General features: G+C 35.6%; 1 protein-coding gene across 9 annotated transcripts in view; it reads left to right on the top strand.

Annotated features, from left to right (window-relative positions):
* The window catches only part of Lcorl (ligand dependent nuclear receptor corepressor like), a 144,971-nt gene that overhangs the window by 11,452 nt on the left and 114,523 nt on the right, over positions 1-18,996 (top strand). The window contains exon 1 of one of the 9 annotated variants that reach the window (XM_029545456.1): positions 3,542-3,621. The exons of the other annotated variants lie outside the window; for them this stretch is intronic. The gene's annotated coding sequence lies outside the window, so the exon portion shown is untranslated. Of the gene's footprint in view, positions 1-3,541; positions 3,622-18,996 lie in introns of those variants that run through there. 9 annotated transcript variants of the gene reach the window in all.

The raw sequence follows: 18,996 nt of genomic DNA, 5'->3' as shown, positions 1-18,996 counted from the left end.
TTGCTCAGTCCTATCCATTACCATTCCACAGAAGTCTCTGAGCTCTTCCTAATGTTTGGCTGTAGGTCTCTGCATCTGCACCCATCTGCTGCTGGATGAAGCCTCTCAGGAGACAGTTATGCTAGGCTCCTGTTTGAAAGCATAGTCTGTCTTACCTCACTCAAGATCATATTTTCAATTCCATCCATTTGCCTGCAAATTTCAAGCTGTCTTCATTTTTAATAGCTGAGTAGTATTCCATTCTTCAGTTGAAGGACATCTGGGTTTCCAGCTTCTGACCATTATGAATAAAGCTGCTGTGAACATAGTGGAAAACATGGCCTTGTGCTATAATGGGTCGTCTTTTGGGTATATGCCCAGGAATGGTATAGCTGGCTCTTGGCATAAAACTATTCCCAATTTTCTGAGAAACCACAAAATTGATTTTCAAAGTGGTTGTACGAGTTTACACTCTCCCCAGTAATGGAGGAGTGTTCCTCGTGCTCCAGCATCCTCACCAGCATGTGTTTTGCTTAAGCTTTTGTCTTAGGCTGGTTTTGCTTAAGCTTTTGTCTTAGGCATTCTGATGGATGTAAAGTGGACTCTCAGTCATTTTGATTTGCATTTCCCTGATGACTAAGAACTTTGAACATTTCTTTAAGTGCTTCTTGGCCATTCAGGATTCCTCTGTTGAGAATCCTTTGTTTAGCTCTGCACCCCATTTTTTAATTGAGTTATTTGGTTTGTTGGTGTCTTAATTTTTTTGAGTTCTTTATATGTTTTGGATATTAGACATCTGTCAAATGTAGGGTTGGTAAAGATCTTTTTCCATTCTGTAGGCTACTGTTTGTCTTATTGATGGTGTTCTTAGCTTTACAGAAGCTTTTCAGTTTCATGAGGTCCATTTATCGATTGTTGATCTTAGTGCCTGAGCCATTGGCGTTCTGGATCAGGAATGTGTCTCCTATGCCAGTATGTTCAAGGCAGTTCCCCACTTTCTCTTCTGTTAGATTTAGTGTATCTGGTTTTATGTTGAGGTCTTGGTTTACTTGGACTTGGGAGAAATTGTACTCCCCCCCCCCCCAATAATAAACTATCTGTCCAGGTCTTAAAACCAGTTCTCCAAAGATATTGAAAGCAACTATACTTAGAAAAGTAAATTACTATTTTCATTAGCTTTGATTATAGGTGTTTATATTAGCTTAGTTGCTGGTGATTGAGTTTTGAAAAATGTCATCAGGTATTCTATGTCTACTTTCTCTTTCTTCTGAATATTCAGAACTCGAACTATCACATAAGCAACAGTAGTCCACACTGCGTGAGTTGTATTGACAGAACTATGTCCTGTGAGAGTTATAATATTGTCAAAGCCTGATGTGCTGAGCCACCTGAGTTGATGCATTTCTGTATTAGTGAGCATGCTGTTGCAGGATGATAGAGCCTAAGTACAAGTATGGTACCTCTGGAAGAGGGATAACAGAGGCTCTTTTGCTCTCAGAAAGAGAGTTCAAACCTCAGCAAGATAAGATGAGAAGGACATAGGCTTGGAGTGGGGTTTATTTAGCCTTCTCTGCATATGAGCTTAGGACCCCGGTAAGTAGCAGAAGTGTAGGAGGACATCTGTTTTAGAAGTACAGCTTGATATTGTATGTGTTGAAGCTCTGTTTGAGATGGGAAAGAGTCCATGCAAGGGAAATATCTGAGAGCATTGTTTCAGCTGTGTCATACCATGATTAATACTCATAAATGTGTCTTTTAAGTACAAGGTTTTAGAGCTAGAGCCTTAGAGGTAAGTAGTGGAGATGTTATATGGGCTGTCAGGTGATAGTAGGTATAGAGAATATGCTTGCAAAAAGGGTCCCAGGCCTGAGGAATGAGAGCTTCAATAGATGAGATTATACACATGGAGAAGTGAGGATAAGAATAGTAATACCAAAATGGATAAGAAGACTGTTCATGTTAGGAAAGTTAACCTCATGAAAGGTTGATTACATATAAGGAGATTGATGGAGTAAATTTACATTAAAGATAATGGGAAACAAGGTTTTGTTGTATGAGAAAGGAGGTGTAAATGGGAAAATAAGCTACTGGAATGCCATCTGTAATAGCATTGAGCTGGAAATGGGGTATTTTGTGAACCCATTCATTAGGTATGGATAAGACAAATTCAGAAGTGTGCATGTATAAATCCACATAAACATGTGCTTTATTATTAGTTGCTGAGAAGAGACCCAGAATAGACCGTCAATAGTAAGAACATTGAATAAATATTGTCATTGTTGATGTGGTGTGTTGTTTTTGCGTTGTTGGGGATTGATTCATAATTTCCTAATTTTGGTGCTGGTTTTCATAACAGTATATTTTTTTGTACAGAAAATTGAAGAATTTACATTTGTGTACAAAGTTTAATTATGAAAAGCATTTTAATGTTCCAATGTGAGTTTTATTTGATCTCAACATAGAACATCGGAAAATATAAACATTTTATAATCCTCATTAACAAATCTTAAAACTTTTAAAAGATGTCTCTGTTTCCCTTCCTAATAAAACTATGTCTTTTTCAAATGATATTTAAGTAGTAGATGTTCTAAAATACAGAATTCTGCTCTGAAAACAGTTTTGAGAGTTGCCAAATGCAGACATGCAGCCATCTACACACACACACTCACACACACACACACACACACATACAAAAATGAAAAAAAAAACTAAAATTAGCTTTCAAAAGCTTTGCACTTTATTAGAATTATGCAGTTCATAGTAGTAAATGAAACTAAACTGACTTCATCATGTTCAATTATAAAATGACATACAGCATTCACAGGCAAATGTTATTCCTGGGAAATAGATGCAATGATGTATGCCTAGTTCTGCAGCCCTAGTAAACAATTCATACCAGTTCAGACTGAACAAAACCAGTTTGTCTTCTGTAGTGTCACCTGTGAAAGAATCTAATGAGTTCAGTTTGTAGTTTTATTTTTGAGATTAGAAGTACATTTCTTCTTTCCCTTTCCTTCTCCCAAACCCTCCTATATACCCCTTCCCTACTATCATTCAAATTTATGGCTTTTTTCACTAATTATTAATTACATACATATATGTACATAAATGTGTGTATACACACACACACACACACACACGCATGTACGTACATTCCTAAATATAACCTGTTGAGTCCATATAATGTTACTTGTATTTATGTTTTCAGGATGTACTCACTGGGCACTGGACAGCCAATTGATATGCTCTTCCCTGAGGAAGAGCACCTCTCCTGCTCCTAGCTTTCTTCAGTTGTTTTTAGTTTTTTGCAGAGGGTTGAGGCCTCATGGAGTTTTTCCCATCCACTTTGGTGTGTTCATTGGTGTTGTCCTTGATAAGCTTAAGTTTGGGCAGCCATGCTGGTAAGATTTCATGGGTCTAGCTTCTGAAACTATTAGGAGACATAATATCACAGAAGATTCCCTCATCCTCTAGCACTTAACTACCTCTTCTGCAGTGTTCCTTGAGCCTTAGGTGTAATTGTTTTGCAGATGTAATCATTGGGCCTCAGCTCAACACTGCATTTTGATTGATTGTGGTCTCTGAAAAGAGAAGTTTCCAAAATGAGAAGTGAAGATTACATTTACATCTGAAGATTTGGAGGTAGGAGAATATTAGAGAACTTAAAGAAAGATGAGGCATCATATAGGCTAATTATTCTCAATGGTTGGAAAAATAAGTTTACTTCATTAGTAAAACTTCTCTATAGGGTTTTCACAAAATAACAGTACATAGAGGCAAAGTTGAGATATTCTTGTGAGTTACTTAATCACTTTATTCCTTGAATCTACATATTGTATACATATACATGTGTGAGCTGTTTGGCATAGTTTTCACCAAAAAAATATTCCCTGTTAAAATAATGGCTGTTGATATTTATTGAATGTTTTATTGTGTTAGGTACTATGCTAAGCTCCAATGCATAATAAATACCACCTTTAATTTTCACAATGAAATAATGCAATATTTATGTTTGCCAATGAGAAATTTGAGAGGCTATGCGACTTGACCAATACCTTCTTTCTAGTAAATGTAAAGTTGGAAATTACATCTGTGTAAAAGTCTTTACTGTTTCCTCATTAACCTGTAGATAAAGTCTAAAGTTTTAAGAAGGCTTAGTAAGTCCAGCTTTAAATTACCTCCCTTACAATGCTTTACTCTTTTCTCATCATTCTATACTGACCACCACAAACAATTGTCTTATTAATACAATGATAGTGATAAAGTGACCATAGCAGCTAACAGTATTGACTACCCAGTGACACTTATTTTGGGTAATATGTACTTTACAATGTTAGATCTTCTATGATTCATCAGTCATCTTGAATAGTATCATAATTTTCCAGTGACATTGAATCCTTCTCAGATCATTACTGCCTCTGGACTTTGTTTTCTCAGTAACTGTTCCATTGCTACTTTTGTAAATCTTTTAAAGATATATCTACATAAAGAAAAGCATGAGATAAATTGATTTCTCAGTGAAGAAGTGAACATATGCCCTTAAGTACTCCCTCCAGATCAAGATCTAATAGAACCCCTAGAAGACCCCTTGTAGGCCCTCTTATTTATAGCTTTTTACCCCTCTCCAAATTACATAGTGTGCTGATTTTGTAACACAGTAGATTAATTTTACTCATATTGGGACATTTTGTTTAAATTGAAGTATAAAATGTATATTCTTTTGTTAGATCAGTATTGTTTGTATAATTTATTCTTAATGATTACATGTAGGTAAGTATTCATTTCCAGTGCTCCATAATTTTATGATATGTAAACATTTCATAATAGTTTCTTAAAGTAAGATTTCTAGGAATCACTTCTGTCATTTATTATCTTTATTTTTAGGGATATTTGGCTTTCTTCCAATATATATTGTTAGAAATAAGACTTTCATTGTAGTAGACTAGGTTTTACTTTTTCTGGGATTCCTCTTATCCTCTCGTGTACATTGGTACAGTTCATTCCTCTGTCATAAATACTCATGCTGTGTAGTAACTGTGTTACTTACCAGGCGTGTGTGTGTGTGTGTGTGTGTGTGTGTGTGTGTTTCTACAATAGGTTACTATGACTTTGAGATGTCTTGAGTGTTAAGTTATTCCTCCCCATATTTCCTCCTCTGTCTTGCCCTCCTATCCCACTCCCCATTTATCCCCCCTATCTGTTTCGTTATTTCCCTTTATCTCTTTATACCAGTATGTTCTACATTCCCTCCCTTGAACTACCATCCTCATGGCTCCTCCCTGATTTCCTGACTATTTCTTTTTCACTGTAGTCTATACTACTTGCTGTTTGAATGGCCTCTTCAAAAATAATCCTAACTCTGTCATACTTGAAAGAGTTAATATTAATAGTTCATTCTTGCTCTTGGATTAAAAAAAAATTTGCCAAAGTATGCCAGACTCTTCAGTATCCATGCCTGTACATCTTATTAGCCATCTATTGTCTTTCTTTTGTATTACATTCATTACTTCTACCACATCTTTTCAATTTCTAGATATTACTATTTAAACTAATCAAAACTAGAAGTTTTAGATTACTTATAGATGGATACCTCAAAGTTCTATTTCCAGAATGTGTGGTATCTTCAGCAATAGGGTCTTACCTTCAAATTCTGGAAGGCAGCCACTGACAATGGCACTAACCTTTATTGTTTTGGGAATTTCTTGGATTCTCTTGACCAACAACTTGAATGGACGTTTCCTATGTCTGGTACTGGGGTTTTTGTTAGATAATTTATGGCTATTAGGAGGAATATTATCACCACATGTGACATAACTTCACTCAAAATGTAAACTTACATATTATATTTGTATTTCTAAGCAAATAAAAATAAGGTTTCCCTGTAGCTTTTCCAGGCGTTCTTTGTGTTACTTCTGTCTTCCTCCCTCAGCTTCTGCATTGTTTCCTCATGCCACTTATTTTAAAGTCACCTCCCCTCCCATTTATGCCATTTCCCACTTCATAGCAGCTACATCTGACTACTTTCATTCCCAGAACCTCTCTTTAGCACCTGGTCCCTTTTTACTTTCCTGGTTTCAACAGTTTCTCCAGGGTATGTACTTATACCCTAAAGATCCACAGCATTTTCCATTCTGTATCTGAGTTACCACACTCACTATTCTGTGTACTAGTTTCATCCATTCACCTGCAAATGTCATGATTTCATTTTTATTTACAACTGAATAGTCTACCATATTGCATCGATACAACTTCATTATCCATTCTTAGTTGAAGAATGTTTAGGTTGCTTCCATTTCCTGGCTCTTGTAAATAGAGCAACAAAGAATGTGGCTGAGAAAGCATCTAACCTCAACTACCAATCTATTTAAGAAAAGTATATTAGATTACCTACCCTTTTCTTCCTAGGATAGAAATCACATTTGGAACAGCTTTTTACATTCTAAATGGAGCACAGACTGTACTTTTAACAACTAGACTAAAGTGTATTTTTGACAAATAATCTCACGTGTATACAGCTTAAGTCATAATGGAAAGGAATTAATGGCATATGTTCTGTTTTTAAACAAAACTAATATACTCATTTAATGATGCAAATACTACTAGTTCTTTGTCAACCCATATCTTAGTTATGTAACTTTTTTTTTTCTGAAGGAAAACAATGGATTCTAATTGAGTACATTCATTTTGTACTCAGTTGAAAGATAATAGATCTTGCTTGCCTTAGGCAAGTGGATTTTATTACTTCTTTATCACATGTTAACATGTTAACTAAAGTAAGGTTTACAAAATGGGCAGGTAGCTTTCACAGAGATATATATCTACAATGAACTATAGATTAAAGATAGTAGTAAAGTGTTAGTGAACAAGAATCGAAGCTCTATAATCAAAACTCTATTGAAATATTGTGGGGTAATAGCAATGCAACTCTAATATTTGAAAAAAGATAAAAAGAAGCATAAAGATATAAATCTAATGATTTATGCAGTAGTTTCATTAATAATGAACCTTATCTTAAATGTATATCATACTGGGCAAAATTCTAAGGCACAGTTGACATTTAAGAAGGATATTATTCAGGTGATCCTGATATAATCAAATGAGTCCTTTAAAAGCACAGAATTTCCTACTGCTAGTGGAAGAAAGGTAAATGAGATATTTGCATTTTGTATGGAATTGCTAAATAAACTATGCCAGATGGTGGTGCTGGAGTGAACATATAGGACCTTGAGCAGACTAGGCAAACACTTTACCACTGAGCCAGATTTAACAGTTCCCAAACATTTTTGAATTTTGTCTTTCAAAAAATTTGAATATTATGGGGATATAGTCAAATTTTTACTAAGTTGGGATTCATGTTCCAAATTAATAGAAGATAGATAAATACTGCACTTAGAGTTATTTCACATGTAGCATCTACTACACTATCACTTAATAAATTTATTTTTCTCTCATCAGAATATCTGTTCCTTAAGATTGTCTCCCTGTCCCCTGTCCCTTTTCCCCTGTCTCCAGCTACCAAGTTCTATTACTCTGAAAAAATGAAATAAAAAGAGATGCAACAAAAATAAATACTTATGATTTTAAAGATATATTAGTAAGCAGAAACTCATACTGAGCATTACATGTAATGTTAAAATTGGAATCTCATCCCCTTCCTAACCATCTATCAGCCACCCCACCCGCCCACTGTGCTAGCTAGCCTAGTATCTCAAAAAATTTGAAGAGTCTAAATAAAACACCAGGTAGGAATTAGGACTTGGGACTGCTTTGTATCTGACCTGAAATTCTTGTTAGTAACATCTAGAGCCGTATCCCTCCCATTCCTGCTGGCCTACAAGTCATTCTGCTTATTGTGTGGATGTGGAGATTTATAGGATTTGAGCATGGAACCTTAAAGTACCCGCAATTCTGAAAACAAACAATTACTTAGTTGATCCACAACATGACAAGCTGCGGTAACAGAAAGCAAAGGTCCAAATACCCACCCAATAAAAGCAAGACTAGATAGCCATAAAAAGAAATACTTCATACCCTAAATCTAGATTAAATTTTAATATCCCATTAAAATATACAAACAAAAATAAATAAAAAACACTAAGAACATGAATAGTCAAGACAATATGTCTCACAGAAAACGGTAACCTTAGTTTCCCAAGAAAAGCAACTTTGCTGATGCACAAGACATGGACTTCAAAATAGCAATTATAAATATGTTCAGGGAACTCAGAAGATATAACCAAATTCCTGAATGAAGATGACAGAAATACTCAGTTTAATGAAATAATAAAAACAATTTGAGATACGAAAATAAAATGTAATAGAGACAGAATCTTTGAAGAGAAGTCTAATTGAAAGTGTAGAGGAATTTTAATCCAGCAACATGGATGTTCTGGCAAGGGATCACATCCAAAGACCTTCTAGGTCTGTGATCTGGATGGAATATAGACGTGCCCTTAGCACACACCTTTAATTCCAAACAATGAAGTTAACTTTGGTTTGTAGAAAGAAGCAGTCATGTTTGAAAGTCTAGTTGAGAGGCAGACAAAAAAATATTTGGCACAATGAGTCAGAGATAGGATATGCCCAACTTTCATGAAAACAGTAAAGAGAGGTTATTCAAGAGAACTGGAGAGGAAAGGGAACAGCACAGAGAGGAGGGAGGGGTAAAGAGAGTTAAGTGTGGGAGGAGGCAGTATAATTGTGACAGTTTTACAGAGACAGGTTGCAGGTGAAGACAGAACGAGCCAGAAGATTAGAGCAGATTGCCAAGCAGAGCAATCCAGTTGGAAGCCAAGAGAAGCTAGTTTGAATAAGTCAGCTTGGAGAGGAGTTGGGGCCAAAATAGCTGAGTTGAACCAATCAGCTGGAGTTCAGAAAGAACCAGAAAGGATGAGCTTATTCAGGAGTAAGTCACCAAGATGACAATTACATTATTGGAGAAAATAAAAGTTACATTTACATGAAATAAAACTCAAAATGAAAAGCTCAGGGAGTCAAAGAATAAGCTTAGAGGAAAGTCTAACCAAATTGGAAAGTAGAAGAGAGTAAGTGGGGGCACTATAACTGTAAAATAGCATTTTAAAAGGTAGAAGAGAGAATATAAAGTCTCAAAGACAGTGTTGAAGAAGTGAATCACTCAATCAAAAAAAATGTTAAATGAAAAAAACCTACGAAATCTGGATTATAAAAAGACCAAACACATTAATCATAGGTTTAGAAGAAGGAAAAGAAACCCAGATCAAAGGCACAGAAAATATTTTTAACAAAATCATAGAAGAAAAATTCCTATCCTAAAGAAACATGGCTAAGTTAGATAGAACTCAGAAGGGATATTGAAAGAAAAAAACTATCACTTGTAATCGAAGAGAAAGAAAAATATTTCAAATATAAATGATAAAAAAATCATTTAATATTTCATATTAAAATTTGAGAAATTTATGTTCACTAACCAAGCTCTACAAAAGGATACTAGAAGAAACAAGACTGAAGGGAAGATTAAGTATACCCAAAAGGATACAATAAGTAAATAAATTGATAAATAAACCCAAAACAGTTAACCAAAAGAGGTCAAAGAAAAGTACAACAACCGAATAATAAGAATTATAAGCACTGTTCAATAGTAATTCAATATTAACAGTCTTGATACCTCAATAGAAAATTCAGAGTAACAGATTGGCTTAGAAAAAAGGAGTCATCTTTTTGCTTCAAGAGACACACTTTGCCATCAGGGACAGATTAAACTAAAAGGATGGAAAAAGGTAGTTCAAGCAAATGGAACTAAGAACCACACAAGCATAAATATTGTAATATTTGAGAAAAAATGGACTTGAAATAAAAATTAGAATGAAAGGGTACTTCATAATTCCTAAAAGAAAAAAAATCTATCTAGAGGATATAACAATTCTAAACATTTATGTACCAAACACACCCCACTCAGTTTCATTAAAAAAAAAAATCTAAAATTACACGGAACTTGAAGGTGATTTTAATCCTCTATTCCTCCCCATGTCCAGACAGGACATATGGAGGAGAGAAGAAAAAAAAAAAAAAAAAAACTAAATAGAAACTCCAGAGTCAAATGACATAAATAAAATAGGTATAACAAACATCTACAGATCATTTCACTCAAACCCTAAAAAGGCACCTTCTTCACAACCTGTGAAACATTCTCCAAATTTTAACACATTTTAGCATACAAAGCAAGTCTCAACAAATATGGAAAAAGTGTAATAACATCATGGATTTTGTCTCTACAACATGGATTAAAGCTGGTTATTAACAACAATCAGAATGGCAGAAACAGTATACTCCAGACTGAAAAATTATATCAAGAGAAAAGGCAAGAAGGGCATTTTAAGAGTTTCTACATTTGAATGAAAATCAAAACACAACATATCAAAGTCTATGGAGCACTCCTAATAGTTAAGTTTATAGCACCAAATGCCTACATAAATAAAGCTGGAAAGGTATCATATTAATAAGTTAATGACATACTTGAAAAAGGCTTTAGAAAAACACCATCCAAAATGAAAAAGAAAAAAAAAGTCAAACTTAGTGCTGCAGTTAATGAAATAGAAATAGTTAATATAATCAATGAAATTAAAAGTTGGTTCCTGGAAAAATGAACAAAAATTGATGAACCGTTTGCCAAATGAATCCAAAGAAGATACAAATTAATAAATTTAGAGATGAAAATAAAGACATTGAACCAGGACCTGATGATGCATACTTTAAGAATTTATAGTCCACTAAACTATAAAACCTAAAAGAAAAGGATGAATTTCTAGATGTAAGTGAAATATTCTATTCTAGCTAGGCCCTATAAAAGACACAAAAACCTGGTATTTTATTTATAAACTGTAAGCCTAGATAGGGCAAGTTATATACTATTTTTACATATCCAATCCATATTTTCCTTGCTACTTTCTTTTTGAGTCTTGTTGTTCCTGCTGCTTTTGTTCCATCAGTCTGTCTTCAGGGTGCATTTCTCTAGGCCATGTGCTCCTGATCCATCCTCCTGTTTAATGGAGACCTCCTGCCCTCTCCATCTTCTTTCTCTTTCTTCCTTTCTTCAAGTCCTGTGCTCTCTCTCTTGAGACCCCTCACTCTATTCTCAGGTCCTGCCATTCTCTCTCTACTGCCCAGTCCCAGATTCTAGCCTTTTATTAACCAATAGTTTTAAGTTGGGGATTAAGGTTTACACAACAAAGGCCAGTGTACATGAGAATTCACTCATCTGGGGGCAACCAGATCTTGGGGTTCAGAATTTACCATCTATATGTATAGCACCAGGCCAATCCCCCAATGTGTGTGTGTGCGTGCGTGTGTGTGTGTGTGTGTGTGTAAAAAAATGAAAGTTAAGAAGTAAATAAGTAAACCTATAATATTTAATGAGATAGAAATAGCAATTAAAAGTCTTCCAACTGAAAAAAGCCCAGGGCCAGATGATTAGGCACAGATTCCCATCAGACCTTCAAAGTAACACCAATACTCAAATTATTCTGTAAAATAGAAACTGAAAAAACATTTTTATTTTTTTACAGAGCCAAAATTACCCTAATACTCAACAACCAAAATATAGTCCAATGATGAACACAGATTCACTCAACAACCAAAATATAGTCCAATGATGAACACAGATTCATAATTTTTCAGTAAACTACTTGAAAACCAAATTAAGTACACATAAAAAGGTTATTCACTGTGACCAAGTTGGCTTCATCCCATTACATAAGTAGAATAAAAGAAACCATATGAAACCATCTAATCAAATGCAGAAAAGACCTTTGACAAAATCTGGCATTTTTAAATGATTAATGTCACAGAGACACTAGAAATACAAGGGGCATACCTCAATATAACAAAGACAGTATACATGCCCACAAACAAGATCATTCTAAACATAGATAAACTCAAAGCATCTCTTGTAAAAAACAGGAACAAGACAAGGATGTTCACACCATTCCAGTTTAGTAGTGTTTAAAATCTTAACTAAAGTAGTATAACAAGTAAGAGAGATTAAGGGAATACATATAAAAAGGGAAGAAGTCAATATACCTTTATTTGCAGGTGATATGAATTATACAAAAAATATTCTAAAATCCCCACTGTTGCTTCTATGTCAATGAGTCTTGGCAGGTAGAACAAGATGTACAAATACTCAATGAACTATGGGGGAATCTGCAGCACACTATGCTCCCAATACTCCTACTCCTTGGTACTCTAACCCTTGGTGGCTTGGCTTCTTCCCCTCCTTGGTCCAGTACTAGCCATTGGAGCCTTGTTTTTGGCACCTTGCCTCATCCAACTTCTAAAGCAACAGGTGAGGAGCATTGCAAAGATACTGAATCAGGTCTTGGTACAATATCAAACTGTTCCCAACATATGAGACAGTTACTCTGGTGACACCTCTCCTTTGTAATAAGAAAAGGAGGAGTTGTGGGGCAGTGGACTGTGCTAGGAAACTTGGTAAGGTTGAGTGGGTTCAGAAGCCCTGGCACTTCATACCAGAGAACTGTAGGTGTTTTACCTACTCTGACCAGGCCCCTGTCATGTGACAGTGGAGAGGAACATGATAATCAGTTACAAAGGGTGGTACCACAAGCCCTCCTCCACATGCAGATGAGGCATCCCTAATATCTCAGACCAAGTCAATAGAAAGCATCAGCTGTCAAATCCAACCCACTCCAAAATATATATAAGACCCTATCCAGAAGGAATAAAGGGGTGTGAGAATTACTCCAAGGATCTTCTGAGAGCTTCTGTCATACAAGAGCTGTAACACTTCCTGGGGAAGAGATTCTCTCAGGAAACCTTCACCCTGGAAGCTGTCTTTGCCCACTGAGGTCACTTCCCAGCTGAGGCCTTGCTGTATCTAGACTGCTAGCCAAGCCCCCAACCCCCAGCACAGTATCTCACTGCTTTGCACCATGGCAGTGGTTTTGGTTTTAATTCATACTACAGTGCTATAGAAAACCTTAAAATAGATATGTTGGGCAATAGAATGGAATTGAAGACCCATGCTTAAGTCCCCACACCTGCCCACACCTGATTTTTTTTTTTTTTAAACAAAGAAACCAAAAGCACACAGTGGAGAATAAGCAGCATCTCCAACAAATGGTACTGGGAAGTTGGATAGCTATATGTAGAAGAACAAAACTAAATCCATATTTCTCAACCTGCAAAGAACTTAATTCCAAATTATCATGGACTTTAACATAAGACCTAATGGCCTGAATCTAATAGAGAATGTGTTTAATAAGAACAGTAAAGGGATTTCTGAACAGGAGCATAGGTAGCAAGACCAACAGTTGAAAAGTGGGACTACAGCAAAGAACAATATCGTGCCAATGCAGAGGGAGTCTACAGAATGAGGTTTGGTTTTGTTTTGTTTTTCTTTTATATCTAACATGAGTTTAGTATCAATGATATACAAAACCCACTAAACATTAGGAAAATATAACCCGAGTTAAAGAACCATAGAACTAAATAGACTTCTTAAAACACTGAAAAACATTTAAAATGTTCAAAACCAAATTGGGCTGTGGTGGTGCATAGGTCATGCTCTGAGCCCCCTGCCCCTTTATTTCAGTGCTGAGCAGCATTTCTCCTCCATTAACATTTTATGTTTTCTTTTTTTCATTGTAGATTTGTATGTGAGTTATCATTAACAATCATGCCACAGAAGTTAACCTCAAACAAATTCTTCAAACATGTGCAGAGTACAGGCTTGATTGGTTACCAGAATATCACACAAATGTCTGGTAGCCCAGAACAAATTGCAAATATTGGTCACCTCTGAAAGCGCTTGAGCAGGACCTTCACAATCCATTTACAGTACTACTGTCTACCAATATTCTACTAGAATGGCCCATTAAACTCTGCTTATAGCATTCATCCATTTTTATGGTCCAAAGTCCCACATTCCTTCAAAAACAACAACAAAAAAAAAAAAACCCATGATCAGGTTCTTCAAGCAACAGCCTACTCTGTGGTACCAATTCCTGTATTAGTATTTTCTATTGTGGTAAATGGTCTGACCAATTTCAGTCTGTCCAATTTCAACTTGAGAGTTTATTTTGATTTATTATTGAAAAAGGATAAAATTCTATCATGATGAAGCAGATGCCTGACAAGTGTCAGGTATAACAGTAGGAGGAAGGAGCAGAGAGATCGTACCCTCTACTACAGGCATGAGACAGAGTGGTCTGAAAGTGGGGTAAAACTTTAAATTATCAAAGCCAGTGGTCCATCCTCTACATTAAGGATACACCTCTCTGAACAGTGCCACCTACTGTTTAAATAGATGTCTCAGTCTCTATGGGGGTATGTGTTCATTTTGGTGTTTCATTCAAACCACCAAAGAGGTTAACACAGACAACTATAGCCAGTCAGCATGTAGAGAATAAGGGACTGTGGAGTGCTCAGCTCTAAATGGGACATTTGTATCACACACCTCTAGTCTATCCCCTACCTCTAGTGCTTAGGAATCAATGTGGAAGAAGTAGAAAGATTGTAAGAGTTAAAGGTAGTGTTCATCTGCAGTGAAACAGTGTTTGCTGACTCATAGCAATTAGGAATAAATCCACAATACTTGCACAATATCAAGTTAGCAAGACTCTCAGTATGCATGGGGAGGAGCTTAGGAAATTACTCACACAGGTGAGGGACTACTGGGAGTTGCCACTGGAAGAGTAAGAAAAGTTTTCTTTAGGGATGTGGCCCCTGAGAGATTGCTTATGCCCCAGGAGGTGCCCCTACACCTATGAACATACAGATGGCTTTGAGTGAACTCAGTGGACTGAAAACTAAAAGTACATGAAGCTCGGAGAGGAGGTAGAAACTGGACTGTGAGGAAAGGGATAATGAATTACAGCGAAACACATTATAAGTGTCACATAAATAAGCAAAATATTTTAAAACATAAAAAAATAAGCAAAAAGGTAAAATTTATTAGAAAGGCTAACTCTAAGTAGTATGTTACACTTGAATTAAGTAAATCATAAAATGTTTAAGATAATTTTAGTATCTTATGGAGTAGTAATCTTTGAAGTAGTTACAAATAGGTATATAAACAAATGGAAAGTCTAAAATCAAGTCCATAAAGAAAAAGTAGATTCATGGGATTTAAAGTCACAAATGCTTGTGCTTGAAAATGAAGTCTTAAAACAAAATGAGCTTGAAACAAAATGCTTGGGTATGTATAACTGATGAAGAATTTTTATCCAAAAAACAAAAACAAAAACAAAAAACCCTTACAACTCCATAGAAAAAGAATAGTCAAAATGATCGAAAGGTTTAAATGTGTATTTTAGTAGATCATACACAGATTATCAATATTGTTGAACAAGAAAATAAACTGGACATCATTAGTCACTAGGGAAATAAGGTAACCTTTAGCACCCTTAGAATGACTCTAATACAAAAATCTTAGTGAAGAATTGTTGATCTGAATGCAAAGTTGTGTCTCTATTTTGGTAAAGAACTTGGCAGTTTTTCAAAATATTAAACATAGGATTACCACAAAACTCACTGGTTCTCTTGCTCTGTAACTATCCGGTAAAATGAAAATATTTCCCTACAAATACTTGTGCAGTGTTCATAGCCACATCACTCATAAAAGCCTGAACGTGTAAACCACTCAGTTCTGTTAACTAGCAAATTGCTAAGCAAATGTGGCATGTCTGTGCAATGGAATACTATTTCATAATAAAGATTTAACAACATGCTATAAAGGAATAAAAACTAGACACCGAAGAACACATAAGGCATCATTCTTTTAACATGAAATATCTAGGAAAGGTAAATTTAAAATAATAGAAAACAAGTAAATTTATAGTAGTAAATTTTATGTTTAGAAAACCATTAAATATATACAAACATACATGCTTTAACACTTGGGAAATTTATGGTAATAAAGATGGCCTAATAGTCAAAATTAATGTCTTGATATGAAAGTGTTTTTCTCTATTATTCTATTCAGTAAAATTAATCTCATGGGTTAAAGAGCTACATGTGAAAATCAAATTCACATATACACGGAAAATGATATTTGATGTTCACAAATCTTATCTACAAAAAAGAAAATCATAAAACAAGACAAAGTTTGATTATACATATGAGTACAAAACATCTGTATGAAGAATGCTTGTGCTTTTTGAAATTGCTAATTATTACTTGGGATATATGATTCTATTTTGGAATTCTTAAAAGGTCCAAAGCCTAATTATGAAGTGTCAGAAGAAAAATCTGAATATAGAATATGTGAAAATATGCTGTACCTCAGTAATAGGAAACTTCAAACTAAGATGGGAATTGTATAATTCTGTTTGATAATTTTTTTATATCAGCGTTAAATGATCATTTAATAAAAACAGGATTTCAAACTTAAATTGACTTAATTTCATATCCCAGAATCACCTAGTTCCCCTTATCAATTTCTACCTGGAAGAAAACTCTTAACTCTTGAACACAACAAGGCATTTAGGAAATAAATGGAAGCTGGTTTGACTTTCTAGCAAATTTGTACCTTGTACCAATTAAGAAATTTCAAGCCACAGTATTAGTCTGAATCATGTATTAATTTCCTTTTGCTGTTGTAAAAAAGATCACAGGTTTGGTGGCATAACACAGAATATCTTGCATCTTATAATTTTAGTAGTCAGTAGCCTGAAATGGGTGTCATTGTGATATAGGCTATGTTCATTTTCTGTATCTCCATCATTTAGAGGCATTTAATTGCATTGATCTTCTTTACATGGTAAGTAGCTGTTAAATTTTACAGCACAACTTCATAGTTACAGGAATAAATGATAGTACTAAATATTTTCAAAGAGAAAAACTAATAAAAAGCAAATATTTGAATGCACAAAATGCAAGCTAACAAACCATGGAAGATAAACTTCTTCCTCTGATCATGAGGAAGTAACAAGATTTAGATTATCTTCTGTGGACACCTGATAAACTAGAACACACACAAATTATTTTTAACATTTGTTTATTATATGCTTAGGTGTTTGTGCGTGTGAGTGTGCCATGGTACACTCACATGGAGGACAGAGAAAACTAGAGGGATTTGGTTCTTCTCTTTCACCGTGTGGGCTTCAGGGATACAAATCAGTATCTCAGGCTTATCAGCAAGCACCTTTGACCTCTGAACCATCTCACTCATCCTGGAACATAAATTTACAGAAAATTTGCAACAGTGGAAAACAAGGGACAGGGAATAGTGAGGCAGAGCATAGGTTAGGAGGGCATGAAAGAAACAAAGTATAATTACACATGTAAGAAAATGTCACCATGAATCCTGTTACATTGCATACTAATTTCAAAATTCCAATTTAAAAAAAAGGAAAGAAAAGAAAATCAGGACTATGGGTCATAAACCCTGAGAGACAGAAAGTTAAAAGGACCGAGTTGTCTCACTGACAAGATTAAGACCAGCAGTCAAAAGATCAATGAAACAAAGTTAGCTCTTTGAAAAGTTCAACAGGGTTGATAAACTCTTAGCCCAAACTAATGCAGAATAGAGAGAGACGATCCTGATTAATAAAACTTGGGATATGTTTCAACAGATGTACATATATAGAGGTACTAACAAGATATTTTGAAAACTTGGGTTTCAACAGATTGGAAAATCTACAGGAACTGGATAAATTGCTAGACAAATGGTCTATAAAAATTAAACCATCAAGATAAATTCAATCCAAACAGATTTACAAGGAACAATGATACTTAAGTACTAATAAGCTGCCAACAAAGATAAGCCCAGAACTAGATGGTCTCATTGCTGAATTCTGTTAGACCTTGTGGTGATTAACATTGTCAACCTCATAGATTCTGGAACTCGTAGATGATAGATAAACTTCTGCAAACAATTGTGAGGTATTGCCTAGTTTAAGTTAAATGAGGGCCAAAGACCCACTTTAACTGCAAGACTGAGTAAAAGTGAAAGAAGAACTGAACTCTAGAGTTCCAGTCTCTCTGCTTCTTGACAGCAGGTGTGCTGTGACTAACTGCATCAAGTCCCTCTGCCATGACTTCACTACCACGATGGACTGTATATACCCCAAACCTGTGAGTGAAACAAACTCTTCCTTAAGTGATTTTTGTCAGCATGTTTTAGCACGACCATAGGAAAGGTAATACAGACCTGTGTCTACAGTAGTTACAGTTTTATTGCTGTGAAGAGACTCCATGACCAAGGCGACTCTTAATAAAACTTTTAATAGATGACTTGCTTACAGCTTTAGAGGGTTCGTTCATGATCATCATGGTGGCAAGCAGACAGACATGGTGTTTAAACTTTGCCTGAGAGCTTTACATCCTGATGCAGAGACAGTGTGCAGAGAGACAGAGAGATACTAGGCATGTGGGTTTTTGAAACCTCAGAGCTCATGCCTAATGATATAACTCCTCCAGTATGGAAACTACACCTTCTAATCGGTCCCAAACAGTTCCTTGGTAACTAAGTGTTAAGTATATGAGCATGTGAGGTCATTCTTATTCAATCCACCACAACTTGTAAAGAAGAACTTACACAAATGCTTTTCAAATTAGATCCTAAAACAGAAAAGGAAGAATACTGAACTAAGTCTTTTTTTTTTCAATTTTTATGAGGTATTTACTTCATTTACATTTTAAATGCTATCCCAAAAGTCCCCTATCCCCCTCCCCCCGCTCACCTACCCACCCACTCCCCCTTCTTGGCCCTGGTGTTCCCCTGTACTGGGGCATACATATAAAGTTCGCAAGACCAAGGGGCCTCTCTTCCCAATGATGGCTGGCTAGGCCATCTTCTGCTACACATGCAGCTAGAGACGAGCTTGGGGGTGCTGGTTAGTTCATATTGTTGTTCCACCTATAGGGTTGCAGACCCCTTCAGCTTCTTGGTTACTTAGCTCCTCCATTGGGGGCCCTGTGTTCCATCCAATAGCTGACTGTGAGCATCCACTTCTGTGTTTACCAGTCACTGGCATAGCCTCACAAGAGTCCGCTATATCAGGGGTCCTTTCAGCA

Source organism: Mus pahari, chromosome 13 (genome assembly GCF_900095145.1).
Source record: "Mus pahari chromosome 13, PAHARI_EIJ_v1.1, whole genome shotgun sequence".
Classification (NCBI taxonomy): Eukaryota; Metazoa; Chordata; class Mammalia; order Rodentia; family Muridae; genus Mus; species Mus pahari.
This window is presented reverse-complemented; position numbering and strand designations above follow the sequence as displayed.